The sequence below is a fragment of the Pelobates fuscus genome, chromosome 4 (assembly GCF_036172605.1).
Source record: "Pelobates fuscus isolate aPelFus1 chromosome 4, aPelFus1.pri, whole genome shotgun sequence".
Lineage (NCBI taxonomy): Eukaryota > Metazoa > Chordata > Amphibia > Anura > Pelobatidae > Pelobates > Pelobates fuscus.
In genome coordinates, this window is record NC_086320.1 from 37,706,598 (window position 1) to 37,720,743 (window position 14,146).

The following is a 14,146-nucleotide window of genomic DNA, read 5'->3' on the forward strand; positions in this document are numbered from 1 at the left end:
AGAATGTTGGTGTTTATGAATATTTACAATATGAATTACATATTTGATGCTCATCTAGAAATAGATATCAAACCAACTCATTATAACGATACCAATTCATATGATGTAAATTGGATTATTATAACCCCAGCAATAATAAATAAAAAAATAGAACACAAAGAAAAAATATAAAGAAAAATAGTAATTAATATCCCCATAGAAACATCAAAAAACATCATATATAAAATTAATTGAAATAAAATAGACATAAGGTAAACAATTTAATATTAACATTATTTTAAGAATCACATGAAAGCCATAATATCAATATCGACATTTAGACCAGGATCTCTTAATCTTTTATATCCATTGGATTTCACGTTGACACACCTTGTTTTACTATGTCCCCCTTTCTACTATCATGTTGGACTACATCAATCCCAAAATTGCTTAAAATCAACAAGAGTGCAATTTATACAGTGTCTAGGTTCACTGTGCTTTACAACTTTCTTCGTGATAACCCGTTGATGTTCCAAGATGTGTTCTCTAAGGGTTCTGATTTTACGTCCCACATATTGTGCCCCACAGAGGCATTGTAATAAATAAACTACATTTTTAGTGAATCAATTTATAAAATGTTTAATCTTGTAGGTCTGTCTGGTGACAGAGCTGCTAAATTCCTTAATAGAACTAGGGGGATGTTTACACATCTTGCAGTGCCCACATTTAAAAAAAAAAAAAAAACATTAGGTTTAGGGAGAAAAGTGGAATTATGTGTGTCAATAGGTGGTAAGAGACTAGGTGCTAAATGGGATTTAAAATTCCTGGCTTTATTGTAAATGACTAGCTGTTGATGTAGCTGTTTTTATCAGTGGGTTTGAAAAAAGGTCCTGTTGCAAATTTGTTCCTGTTTAATAAAAAAGTTTATGTCCAACAAATTAATATGATTAATTTGGATATCCGGGGTGAATTTCAGACCCTGAACGTTATTAGTTATATAAATTAAAAACTCAGACAATTCAAATTGTGGACCATCCCTAATTATAATAACATCATCTAGGGAACGTTTCCAGAGCACCAGGTTTGACGTCCAGCTATGCTCGGCCCAATTCTGATCATTTTCCCACATGGCCATAAAGAGATTGGCATAGCTAAGCGCAAACCTGACATGACCATGGCAGTACCACAAATCTAAAGGTAAAACCTATTTTCAAATAAGAAATATTTATTAGTAAGAATAAAATGAATGCAATCCTAAATGAAATTGTTTTGTCTTTCGTCCATACTTTGGTCCTGCTTTAATACCTTCCTAATGGCTAACAAACCTTGTTTGGTAGTCAACGGACGTATACAAAGATGACACATCGACTGTAGCCCAGACATAGCTGCTTTTCCATTGTATATCCTTAATAATACTAAGAATATGTCCTGTATCTTTAATATAAGATCTAGTTTTAGGTACATATTATTGTAAAAAATAATCAGCATATTGGGACAAATTTGCCGTCAGGCTACCAATGCCACTTACAATGGGTCTGCCTGGTGGTTTTATTAGGGATTTATGGATCTTGGGTATAGAATAAAATGTGTGAGGTGAGGTGAGGATTAAATAAAAATTTGAATTCATTTGGGCTTAAAATATCCTGCTCCTTCCCATTGTTTAATAAATGTAAAAGTTTAGTGGTATATTCTATAGTGCGATCATTAGGTAATAAGCGATACGTGGAGTTGTCTCCAAAGAGTCTCATGACCTCTGTTATGTAGTCTCCACGATCCAATATGACTACTGCACCGCTCTACATCACGTCTATCGCATAATCTTTTAAAAGCTAATCGTTCCCTATTGTTCACATTGTTATTGGAACATTTCTTCAATTCAATTGTTTCAAATTCTTTAAGGAGCATATTGCTGAAGACCTATAAATATGCTCCTCTATCTTGAACTGGGTAGAACTTGGATTTAGGTTTAAAATCAGTATGTAAAAATGGATCCCTATCAGAAACAATACATGACAGGGATGGGTCTTTTCAAAAAAATTCTCTTATGGTTAGTTTCCTCAAATATTTTTGAGCATCCATGAATAGATAAAAAAAACATCTGGGTTTGTACTAGGTGCAAATTTCAGTCCTTTTGCTAAAATATTTCATTCCTGAGTATACAAATGGGCCTGGGATAAATTTATAAGATCTCCCTGTGTTCTTGACAATTGAGATCTGGTATCTCTCCCTCCTCCTCTGGTTAATCCATTCCTCTTCTCTTTTTGAGAGGGGACTGGAGTGCCATGAAGGGGTTGGAGTGATGGAGAGGACCCTTTGTTTGACTAAGTCTGGGGGACGTGGGGCGATGGTTGGTATTCCTTTTGTCTAAAAAAATCCCTATTAGGTTGATGGGTGGTATCCATCCCTCTCCTCTGAATGGGGGAAGGGGATCGATAATCACAATTCTTTTCATCCATATAATTCCTACTATATTTATTATTCCTCTGGGATTGAAAGCCTGGTGTAAATTATGTTTTGGATCTATTCCTATTGGAATAATGGCGAGTTCTATTGGTGTATCCTGCTTTTTTTTTTTTTTTTTTTAAATTCTATATTTTTGAATGTGCAGGTAGGTACATGACATTTCCATACGCCACAACAGCGTTCATATAAAGATTCACACAGGTTTGTTCGTGGCATTAGTAAGTGCACATTTTTTTTTTTTGAGCGTAAACAGAAACGATAAAACAGGTTGAACCATGGTTAACAGATACTTCACTATAGTCTAGCATGCAAGTGAGTTGAAATGAAGTTACTATGTATTATCATCTTCCAGTATGTGCCTTAACCTACAAGTCTGGGTAAAAAACAGTCGTTGCCGAGTGGTTAACGTTACATGTTTACAGTGCAGGCCACCTGACTGATGAATCAGTCTTAGGAAACGTCAGGCTTGGGGACGTTACTAGCATAGGTTAATAGAGTAGGTTAGATCAGAGAGTACTATGTACTGTAGGACTGGAACAGTGTGATGGCGTGCTTAACTGGTGAGATAGGTGTATAACAATAAACAGGCTAAACGTGCTCGTCTGGTCCAGAGTCAGTGTTATATGCTGATTTTAATATTAAGCTAGGTCGACTGGAATGTCGTCTTGCTTAGTATGCTGGGTTTTAAAACACTTGCTACACTGCCTCTCCGTAAAGGTAAGGAAACCTGCCGAAAACGTGTAGGTAATTGGGGGCTAGCAACAACAGTCGGGTAGATCTGGCTAGTCCAGCTTTGGTATAGCAGGTTAGGCAGATTAAAAGGTTAACATTAGGCTAAGAACATGTTAAGACATATTACCAGTGTGCAAGCTTGTGTAGCCTGCCGTTCACAGTAAGTAGGTTCTATGGCTAGGCGTGTGTCTTAGGGTGTGGGAGAGTTGGGTGATAATGCCGATTGATTTACGCCTCTGTGTATCGCTATTGGTAGTAGGCTGGTCATCTAGGATATAGGGGGGTGGGGGGTTTGAGGGGCTGATTTCAGGCTCCATTGGACCTCTGCTGCGGTGTATAGGTTCGTGGATATCAGCTGTTTGGGAGCGAGTTAAGCACAAAAGTGATAATGAGCAAATCGAACAATAAAAAAATAAAAAAAACTACTTAAACATATCTAGCATTACAAACTTTGATAAGGAGTTGTCTATTGAGGCTAGATGCCGGAGAAAACACGCATGAGTCATTCGAAATAAGAGTAAGTCCATTGGGTGGTAGTGGGTTGATCGGCCCGAATGGTGTCAGTCCTCAAGGCAGACAGTTTGTAAGTCTTCTTGTTCATCCTACGTCAGTCAGGCAAAGGTTTGGTGCCCCTATAGCATGTGGATAGTTCCTCAGTGGGGGAAAAGTCAAGTCGGAGAAAAAAGCGCTCGCCGTTCTTTGTGTCCGTTAGGGGGTAATCTACTGTATGAACAGTGCAGTTCTTATAATCCAGGGAACTATTGCGGAGGAAAAGTGAGGATCCTTATTTCACGGGAGGTGTCATGGCTGGCTCAGTGATGGTACCGTTGGGGAGGTTCTTCTCGGGACAAATGTCTCGGAGGTGGCTGGATTCCATGTATGAGTGGCGTTGTGTCTAGTCGGTTGTTGCAGTGCATCGTGAGAAAGGCCCCAGACCGTTAGGTGTCTTCTTGCTTCTGTTAGGTCGGCTATCAGGTAAGAATCTTCCCCCTTAAGCACCTGTAGTTTATGGGGTTTGCGCCATTGGTACTTTATGCCGTGCGTGCGGAGTAAGGCGGTGAGCGGCCTAAGGGATGCGCGCCATGCCATCATACCTCTAGACAGGTCCGCATAGAAGGTGAGGGACATATCTTCGAAGATGTAAGGAGATTGATCCCTGAGGGCGGCCAGTAGTGCCGATTTGTCTTGGCGCTTCTGAAATGTAATTATCGTGTCCCGGGGTGCCGCCGCCGGGGCCGTCTTGGGTTTGGGTATGCGAAATATGTTTTCAATGCACATACCTTTGGCTTGTTTTGTGGGGAGGATTGTGCTCACCAGACGTCGTATGAGGTGGGGAATTTCGGCGTCGGAGATTGAGTCTGCAATTCCCCTTACTTTGAGGTTTTGAGCCCGCCTCGTGTCTTCTATCGCCGCCATTTTCTGGTCTACTTGCAGGTGCTGGCGTTGTAAGGAGGCCACTTCTCGTTGTAGCGAGGTGAGTTGTTGGGTATAGCTCTTGGAGTCTCGTTCGACGGCGCTTAGCCGGTCTGACAGGCCCTGAATATCTTTTTTCATACCCGCCATGTCTGCCTGGAGGCCCAGTCGGAGCTCCTTCAGCAGCTCCCTCATCTCGGCCTTCGTGACCGGGGACGTATCCGATTGAATCCTAGGCTGCATCTGTGGTCGGGTAGTGGGTATGGTCGCTTCTTCTTGGTCCGAGGTTAAGGCATCAGAGTTGGTGAGGTCGTCTGCAAAGTCCGCATAGTCCGCCATGTGGGACTCTTGGGCCTCACATGCCCTCCGCCATAAGTCTCCAATAGTTGCGCCTGGCCGAGTCCCGTCCGATTTAAGTTTCTTGTTTTTCTTCCCCATTGCTCCCTATATCGTCGGGGTAAGCAGTGAGGGTTTTTTTTGTCGATTTTGGGGGAGATATTCGTAGATTTAGGCAGTATATTGGCTTGTGCAGCACGGAGCTCGCTGAAGTTGCGACCGCTCGCTTTGGCTGTTGGCTCCGCCCCCCGTATCCTGCTTTTTTTAAAGGATATCTCTAAGTTTGATTTCTATATCCCTGGAATCCTCCATATTGTTTGACAGATTTAGTAAAAAAAAATTACCTTTCATTTCTTGTTCTTTAATTTGTAATCATCCTTATCTCTGATTATTTTTTCTCTATCAAATAATCTACTAGTTGTTCAATCTTTTGTTTGATTTCACAATTTTTTATGTTTATCTCATTAGTTGTAAAATGGGTACTAATTTCTTTTTCCGATACTTTTCTTTCTTCTTCACACTGTTTTATCTGATTTTGTTGTAATTCTACTAATAGAACCATCAATTCTTTGGAACATTTTTCCAAAATTCCATTCCATTTAGACATAAAATCGTTAGAATCCAGACCAAATGTAGGTGTCTTGTTAATACGTAGACCCCTCGGTACAATGCCTAATTTTAAATATTGCTCCAAATATACCACCTCCCACCATCTCTTGACTTCTTTTATAGCCGATGTTTCTAATTTAATGAAGAGGTTATCTGTGGTGGAGGGGGAATTTGAAGGATGGGAATCCTCACATCTATGAGGACTATTTTGGAAAATAGTTTCTAATTTCCTGCATTTAGCCTCCCTTAGGGCCCCCGTCATCAGTCTGCAATAAGCCATATTCAGTAAACGTCAATGGATATATAAACGCACTATAGCAAACTGATATAGAAACAAACTATACAGGAGATGAACTATCAAGGATACAAAAGCACAAGAAGTATAGTGAGTCTCCTAGTTATCATCAACACCCCGGGTTAACTCCAAAAAAACGTGATATACACAAAAAGCAGAAAGGAACGGTGTGGTGTGCTATAATAACATGTGTGAAAATCACCAATTAGATGATATACATACACTGGTTACAGATCTCCCGAAACAGACTGGTAGTACTCCAGTTAGGAAATAGTTATTCCAGCTTTCATCACTTAAAAACATAAACAGAAAACAAAACATAATGTAAAATTTTAAAAAGTCCACGTCATTCAGGCTTAGAAACCCCACCAATTAATGTACAGCTGGGTTCCCCACGTGATGTTTTTTGATGTTTCTATGGGGATATCAATTATTATTATTTTTTTCCCTATTTTTATTTTTATTTGTATTTTTTTTTGTGTTATATATTTTTTTTTATTATTGCGGAGGTTATAATAATTAAATTTACATCATATGAATTGGTATCATTATAATGAGTTTTTAATGCGTTGTCTTTTTTTAAATCTATTTCTAGATCAGCATCAAACATGTAATTCATAATGTAAACATTCATGGACACCAACATTCTGGAAGTAATCACTATTCAATTTATCTTTATATTTTTTATGATTGCTTTTTAAGCTGTAAGCTCCCTTTCCCAATTCACCCATTTCGCTCATGCGGATCAAGTTTGGTGGAGCGATATAATTTCTTTAAGTTTTTTTGCACAAGCAACAATTTTTTTTGCAAAATAGAACAAAAAAAGGTTGCGCCTAAAATATACAGTAAAACATATAAGAGTGTATATAATAAATAATATAAAATAATACAATTTAATATTAAATATTAAATGAAATATAAATGGATAATTGGCAATAGTCCAAAACACTTATCATAAGTCCATAATGGTAGATGCCATGTATAAGAACAGGGATCCTGAGGTGTAAAATGGGGTGTGTCTTCACAAAGGTGTCCTTGAAATCCAGTGAAGTAATATGTGGAGAAAAAAACAAGAGGAACTCCAATGGCACAGTATATAGATGAATAAAATGGTAAATAAAATAAAAGTAGTCTTACTCACACTTTTCAGAGCTAGAACCTAGCTCTGATATAACGCACGTGAAGTGGAATAATCCCCACTCAAGGATATGCAGAGTAATATTGATTGGCGAGTATCTGGCTCAGATTCAACGTTGAATCTGAGCCAGATACTCGCCAATCAATATTACTCCGCATATCCTTGAGTAGGGATTATTCCACTTCACGTGCGTTATATCAGAGCTAGGTTCTAGCTCTGAAAAGTGTGAGTAAGACTACTTTTATTTTATTTACCATTTTATTAATCTATATACTGTGCCATTGGAGTTCCTCTTGTTTTTTTCTCCACATATTACTTCACTGGATTTCAAGGACACCTTTGTGAAGACACACCCCATTTTACGCCTCAGGATCCCTGTTCTTATACATGGCATCTACCATTATGGACTTATGATAAGTGTTTTGGACTATTGCCAATTATCCATTTATATTTCATTTAATATTTAATATTAAATTGTATTATTTTATATTATTTATTATATACACTCATATGTTTTACTGTATATTTTAGGTGCAACCTTTTTTTGTTCTATTTTGCATCATTTCTTACCATTAGGGGATTATAGGGGACTCTCCTTTAAGGATTGCAGCCTTACTATTATTTTCTTTTGTGGCAATCTAGCGCTGATTTTTTCTCTAACTATTTTTTTGCGCATGCGCGACTTTGTGGTCATCGCTGCACATCTGACCGACCATCTTCTGGGTGTCCATGATGGCACCAGTGTAAACACTGTCGACCAACATTGATGTTATCCATATGCTGTTCTTCATGTCGTGTCTTTGCCCTACCTGATGGCCTGTCCGGGAAATGAATTTTATGGTAAATCACTGGATTATATATCCAGAAGACCTTACCTTATGGCCACCTAAATGGTCGCCATTTCAAAATTTGTTTGGTGGGAGTCTGATTTAATACACACCTGATTGGGTTCAACCCACGTGGGGCACCCAGCTTTACATTAATTGGTGGGGTTTATAAGCCTGAATGACGTGAACTGCATCTAAGCTCTACCTTACATAGTTACATAGTTACATAGCTGAAAAGAGACTTGCATCCATCAAGTTCAGCCTTCCTCACATTTGTTTTTGCTGTAGATCCAAAAGAAGGCAAAAAACCCAGTCTGAAGCGTTTCCAATTTTGCAACAAACTTGGAAAAAAATCCTTCTTGACCCCAAAATAGCAGCCAGATATCTCATTGGATCAAGCAGCTATTACCCCACTAATTAGAAATGTTTTCCCTGTATGTTATGTTTTTGTAAGTATATATCCAATTGCTGTTTAAACATCTGTATGGACTCTGATAAAACCACCTCTTCAGGCAGAGAATTCCATATCCTTATTGCTATTTCTGTAAAAAAACCTTTTCTTTGCCTTAGATGAAATCTCCTTTCTTCCAGCCTAAATGTGTGAGCTCGTGTCCTATGTATAGCCCTGTTTATGAATAGATTTCCAGATAATGGTTTGTACTGGCCCCGAATATATTTGTATCATGTTATCATATCCCCTCTGAGGCGCAGTTTTTCCAAACTGGAGAGATTTAAATTCTTTAACTTTTCTTCGTAACTAAAATGTTCCATTCCTTTTGTCAATTTTGTAGCTCGTCTCTGCACTTTTTCTAGTGCCATGATATCCTTCTTTAGAACAGGTGCCCAAAATTGCACAGCATATTCAAGGTCTGGTCTTACCAGCAATTTATAAAGAGGCAAAATTTATGCCCCTATTTATACATGACAAAACCTTACTGGCCTTATCAACTGAAGATTGACATTGCATATTGCTGCCTAATTTGTTGTCTATAACAATTACCAAATCCTTCTCATGTGTGGTTATCCCTAATTCACTACAATTTAGGGTGTAAGTTGCTTGTGCATTCTTGACCCCGAAGTGCATAACTTTGCATTTCTCTACGTTAAATTTCAACTGCCATTTTAGTGCCTAATCTATCTAAATCCCTCTGCAGCAAAGCAATATCCTGCTCACTTTTATTTTATTTTTACCTTGAAAAAGACCTGAGGACGAAACCAGTCGGATATATTTTGAGCCTCCACAACTTTGAACTCACTTCATTTGGGGCATCTCTATCCAGGACTCACTCCTTCACTATTCCTTGGGATCCGGAAACCTTGGTGTATTTAGGAGCAGACTCAGAACAACTTGGAGTCCCTGTGTGGCAGGTCTTTCGACCTATTGATGTGCCTTTCTGGCCACTATTAGTGGCGGACCGTTTGTGAGTGCAATAATTACCTTATCTTTTATTATTGTATCCAACAGTTTTACACTATGTTTTGTTTTATGTATATGTTTTTAAGTGATTAAAGCTGGAATAACTATTTACTAACTGTAGTACTACCAGTATATTTCGGGAGATCTGTAACCAGTGTATGTATATCATCTAATCTAAGGTGATTTTCACACATATTATTATAGCACACCACACTATTCCTTTTTGCTTTTTACATAGAGAATATGAGTGGGGTTTCTCTCCCTTTGTCTATAAAGGACATTGAAGACCTACATATCCCAGGAGAATAAAGCCATTGGAACAGTCTGTACATTACTTTATTACACTAAGTATCTTTGGAGATCAGGACATTAAATGTAACTTTGGAGACTAGGACATCAAAATGAAGTTGTTTAGGTGTCAGGAGGTTGCTGCCACTGGCTCACCTTTAGGGTTTAAACCATTTACGAATGGTTTAACCCCAAAGTCTGTGTTCTAGCACCAGGTTGCTCTGCCTCGGTGTCCTTCCACTTTCTGAAATCCTAGATAATTTAAGGCTCAGACGGTATCGGGCAGGGGTGCCGCTGATGGGCTTAGAGCGGCCTGTAGACGCTCAAAGCCAATCGTAGCTCCTCATTCATAAAAAAGTTAAGTAGTGAAGAAATACAAGAAGATAGCATACTTCCTCTCCAGCACCATAGATGTCACTATAGAGGAAGGATAATTAAATGTCACCAGCAACAGCAAGTCTTCCAACGCATTATGCACTAGCAATTATTAACCGGGTGCTGGCTGGGAATGTAGATTATGAAATCAGCCACAGATCTTTCTCACTTATTACCGAGTGCAGTGCACTTTAGTTAAGTGTGCATGTTGGATGTGAGAATGACTCCCATCACAATCAGGCAGCTGGGACATATATTTCTCGCAGATGTTTAATCCCGCTGACAGTATTTCATTGGGAATGATTGTGTTAAAATACATTGTATATGTATAGCCCTTTTTATGGATAACATATATAAATAAAATATATCAAAGCATCCCTGCATATAACGTCTTTTTTTTTAGACAAGGATCAAGTCAGGTGCTTCTATTAATGAATGGCAGTGGGTGTGCACCCGTGGGCGATGAAAATGCAGACGCTGGTATTTGCAGGACAAGTGCCCTGAAGAGATCTTTGTGCTGTCATGATTACATTAGAGGTAAACTCCCATATATTAAACTATTAACGGTCATTTAACTGTAATGATTCTCATAGCCGTGCAGCTGGCCATTACCTCCCCCAATCACTGTGAGAGGTAGAATGCAAACATTGCAGTGCGCTTGTGAGTGTTTCCCATGACTCACGAGGTAACTTGGGGCTATATGATGTTTGTGACAGCATATGAAGATTAAGAAGGGCGCAAAATGTAGTTAATTTAATTTTTATGATTGCATCCCATGTTAGCATGGGCCTTTGATTACCAGTGACGGCAAGAGGCAATTTAATTCCCTAAGTTCTAAACAAAATGTAACATAAGCAAACAGAATATACAGAAAATAAGAGAACAGAACAGAACATACAAAATATCTGCTTTAAAAAAAAAAATCAACGAACAAAAGAAAACCAAACAAAACATACTCGATCCCTAAGAACATAACAGAACATTTAGAGTATAGCAAAATATCTAGAACCAACACTTGCTTTCCCTGGTCTTCTCCTAATTCCCACCAGCTCTAGTTTAGTTATCACAGCTTGGCATGGAAGTGGAACTACCTCCTGTGCAATGCGCCTGCAACAGAAAGTCAAAAGGGGCAGACAAGGTTATCATTGCCCCTGGACCTGACCCATATGGGAGCCATGATCTATTCGATCTGGGACACAGATAGTCTTGGTAACAGCACTGCCTCAGAACAGGGAAACCCATGTTCAAATCCCAGTGAGTGTCCTTGATCAAGACATCTAGCAATATATATCCACCTAGCTCAAATCCTGATAGATTGTAAGCTTATTTCAGCAGGTCCTCTTTAACCTCTAAATCTAATTTGTCCTTTTCAATAATTATAAATCGCTGCAGAATATGTTGGTGCTATGTACATGATAATAATAATAAAAAACACAGATACAGAGTGGTACGGGGGAGGGGGTGTGTGACCTGTGCATCCTGACAGAGAGACATATTAATTATTTTACCAATTTAGGCTTCGAAATATCCCCTCACTCAGTCCTCGCCCCTCTGTTACCTCATTCTTATTACTGCCATCCAACCTCGACTTTGTATGTGTTTCCTGGTGGAATAATTAGTTACTTTCACCACATGGGGAAAAAAATTCTGTGTTTGAAAATGTTATGCCAAAATATCTAAAAGTAGCAGAAATTGAGAATTTTCTTGATTTGGTGACATTGGCATAAAATTTGCCATTTCCTTAAAAATTCTTCCCAATTCCGTGTTTAGTAAATAAATCACTTAAACTTTGGCATTGCAGTGCCACGGAATGTTGCCATTATGGTGACACAGTATCATCATTTCTTGAGAAATCTACAACTAGTTGTTTGTTTGTGTTTTCTTAGATAGAGCAGCCTTGGAACATATGAGTAGGCATACGTTGAATGAGTCACTCACTGAGTAAAGGCCTCTTTCTAGCTGCTTATAAACGCTTCCCTAACATGTTCTAGGGTCATGTTAAGATGATTGATTGGTTCCAGGTGTTTTGCTATTCCCCAGTGGTTGTGCAAACTCCTGCTGGGGTCTTAATTCGATCATGCAGCGAACGAAACAGCAAATCACTCAGTACTAGCCAATAAAGAGATTGTCATTCTTTCTCTCTTCCAGATGCTCCAGCGATGTGAGGGTCTTCCATACATCTTTAAAGGATAAGACATGGGCAGCACCACTCCTGATGATAAAGTGCCAAGTATGAAAATGTAGTCTTTTTACAAAAATTTAAATAAACATCAAAGTTCCATTATACATATCATTACTAAACAAATCAAACAAAAAAGTGCTGATCTAAAGAAAATTAATACATAATTAGCTTATCTTTGGACAACACTATAAGCTTTATAAGGAAGAATTAGAAGTGTTTGCTTACGCATTTACTATAGTGTCATGCATATCCTATATTATCTATTCTGTGATTTTTTTAATGTATTTATCAGTCAGTAACCATTGGCTGACTCGTGGCAGTTTAGTCTAACTCCATTTATGTTTAGATTACTATACCCACCACTATTTAAAAGAAAAAAGAAAATTCAAGTCAAAATTAGACGTTCTATTATTCCAGCACTAAGACAGTTTCCATACTACAGCTGGCCCTTCTCCGGTGAACTCATCAATCCTGAGCCTGCCCTCCTTTTTCATATTAATAAAATTGCAGATTTGGAACTTTTATAAGTTAACTCTGTTACACTCCCTGACTGTCAATCAGACAACCGGTCCTGTTACTTCCTGGTTTGGTTAGGTCAGTGGAACTAGACTCGAGAAACATTAATTGCACAGATCACCTGCCTTGGAAAGACTTCTCATTGAACTGCATTGGGAAGTCTGTGATTGGACAGCCACAAAGTCTCAGCAGGGTTGGAAGGGGAGGACTTTCTTAGGCTTAAAACAAAGGATCTACAGCTTTTGCAAACTGGTTTTAGATATATCCCCAATGACAAAATGCATAATCAAATGCATGCATGTTTTCATTGGAGGTATATCTACTAAACAGTGATTATTTTGACCTACAAAACTAGTAAGGGGAATGTAAAACATAGGTTCTGAGCAAAAGCAAGAAAAATTGGAATTGTTTAAAAAAAAAAAAAAAAAAAAAAAGGGTACCTTAGAGGGGATATAATAGCACTGTACAAATATATACTGGGTCTGCTCATTAGCAGAAAAATACAACAGACAAAGGTAATCCACTGAGACTGAGAGGTTGTGCTATCAAATTCTATAGATAAATAAAAAAAAACGACGTGGGAGCTTTTTTGCATAAACAGAATATTCTGAATGGAATATTCAAGTATATAATTAACGAATGAACAGAATATTCAAGTATATAATTAATATGTATTTAAACAGTTTGTTGGTCCAAGGAGAAATCGGATTACCATTATCGAGTCAAGACGGATTTTATTTCCCCTTTTGTGGCATAACTGGAAATGACTACAATTGTTTTCTTGCCTTCTTTTGGATCAACAGCAGAAAATAATGGGTTTCAAGGGTGGACTTGATGGACTTTAGTAATGTTTTAACATAGACAACTTTGTAATATTGTTTATGCTTTTCTCACTATGAAGCCATCATGGAGGGTGGAAGTGTTACGCTACTAGGGGTGATTTGGATTGGAACTCAACTGCAGCTTGTAATCTCCCTAATTACAATAGTGAAGAAATGGAGAATCCTTAAGTATCAATACTGTAGCTTTAAGAAAAGAGAGAATCATTGGTAACTTGATTCAACCGAAGTTTTAATAAGTGTTAAACTTAAATGAATTGCATTTAGGCAATAATCCAATAAGAAGAAGTGCAAGTAATCAACAACACAAAGTTCATTATTAAGTATTTCTTCAGAGATGCATTAAGTAACATTAGTTCATGAGAATAATCTTCAATAGGAACAATAATCAAGTAGCTAAGGATATTTGCAAAGCAAGAACAGTTCATAGTGAATAAGCATGGTGGGAGTTGTCCTTCATGAGATTAGTAACTTCTGAGTCTGAGCTTGTGGAGAGGTACGTCTGGTGGAAGTAGCTCCCAGTAGCTGAGCCTGTGGAGCCCGCGGTCTTGCGGAGGCAGTTCACACGTTAGCTCACACGATCAATCACCAAGCACCCTCCCTCTGGCCCAGTCTCCCTAAATACCGTCAGAGCGGTGTCAGAGGGGGGGCAGGGTCCGGCTCCTCACCGCTGAGTGCCGAACCCGGAAGTGTTACTCTATGACAGGAAGTGACATCATCAAGGTTACCACTCCTTC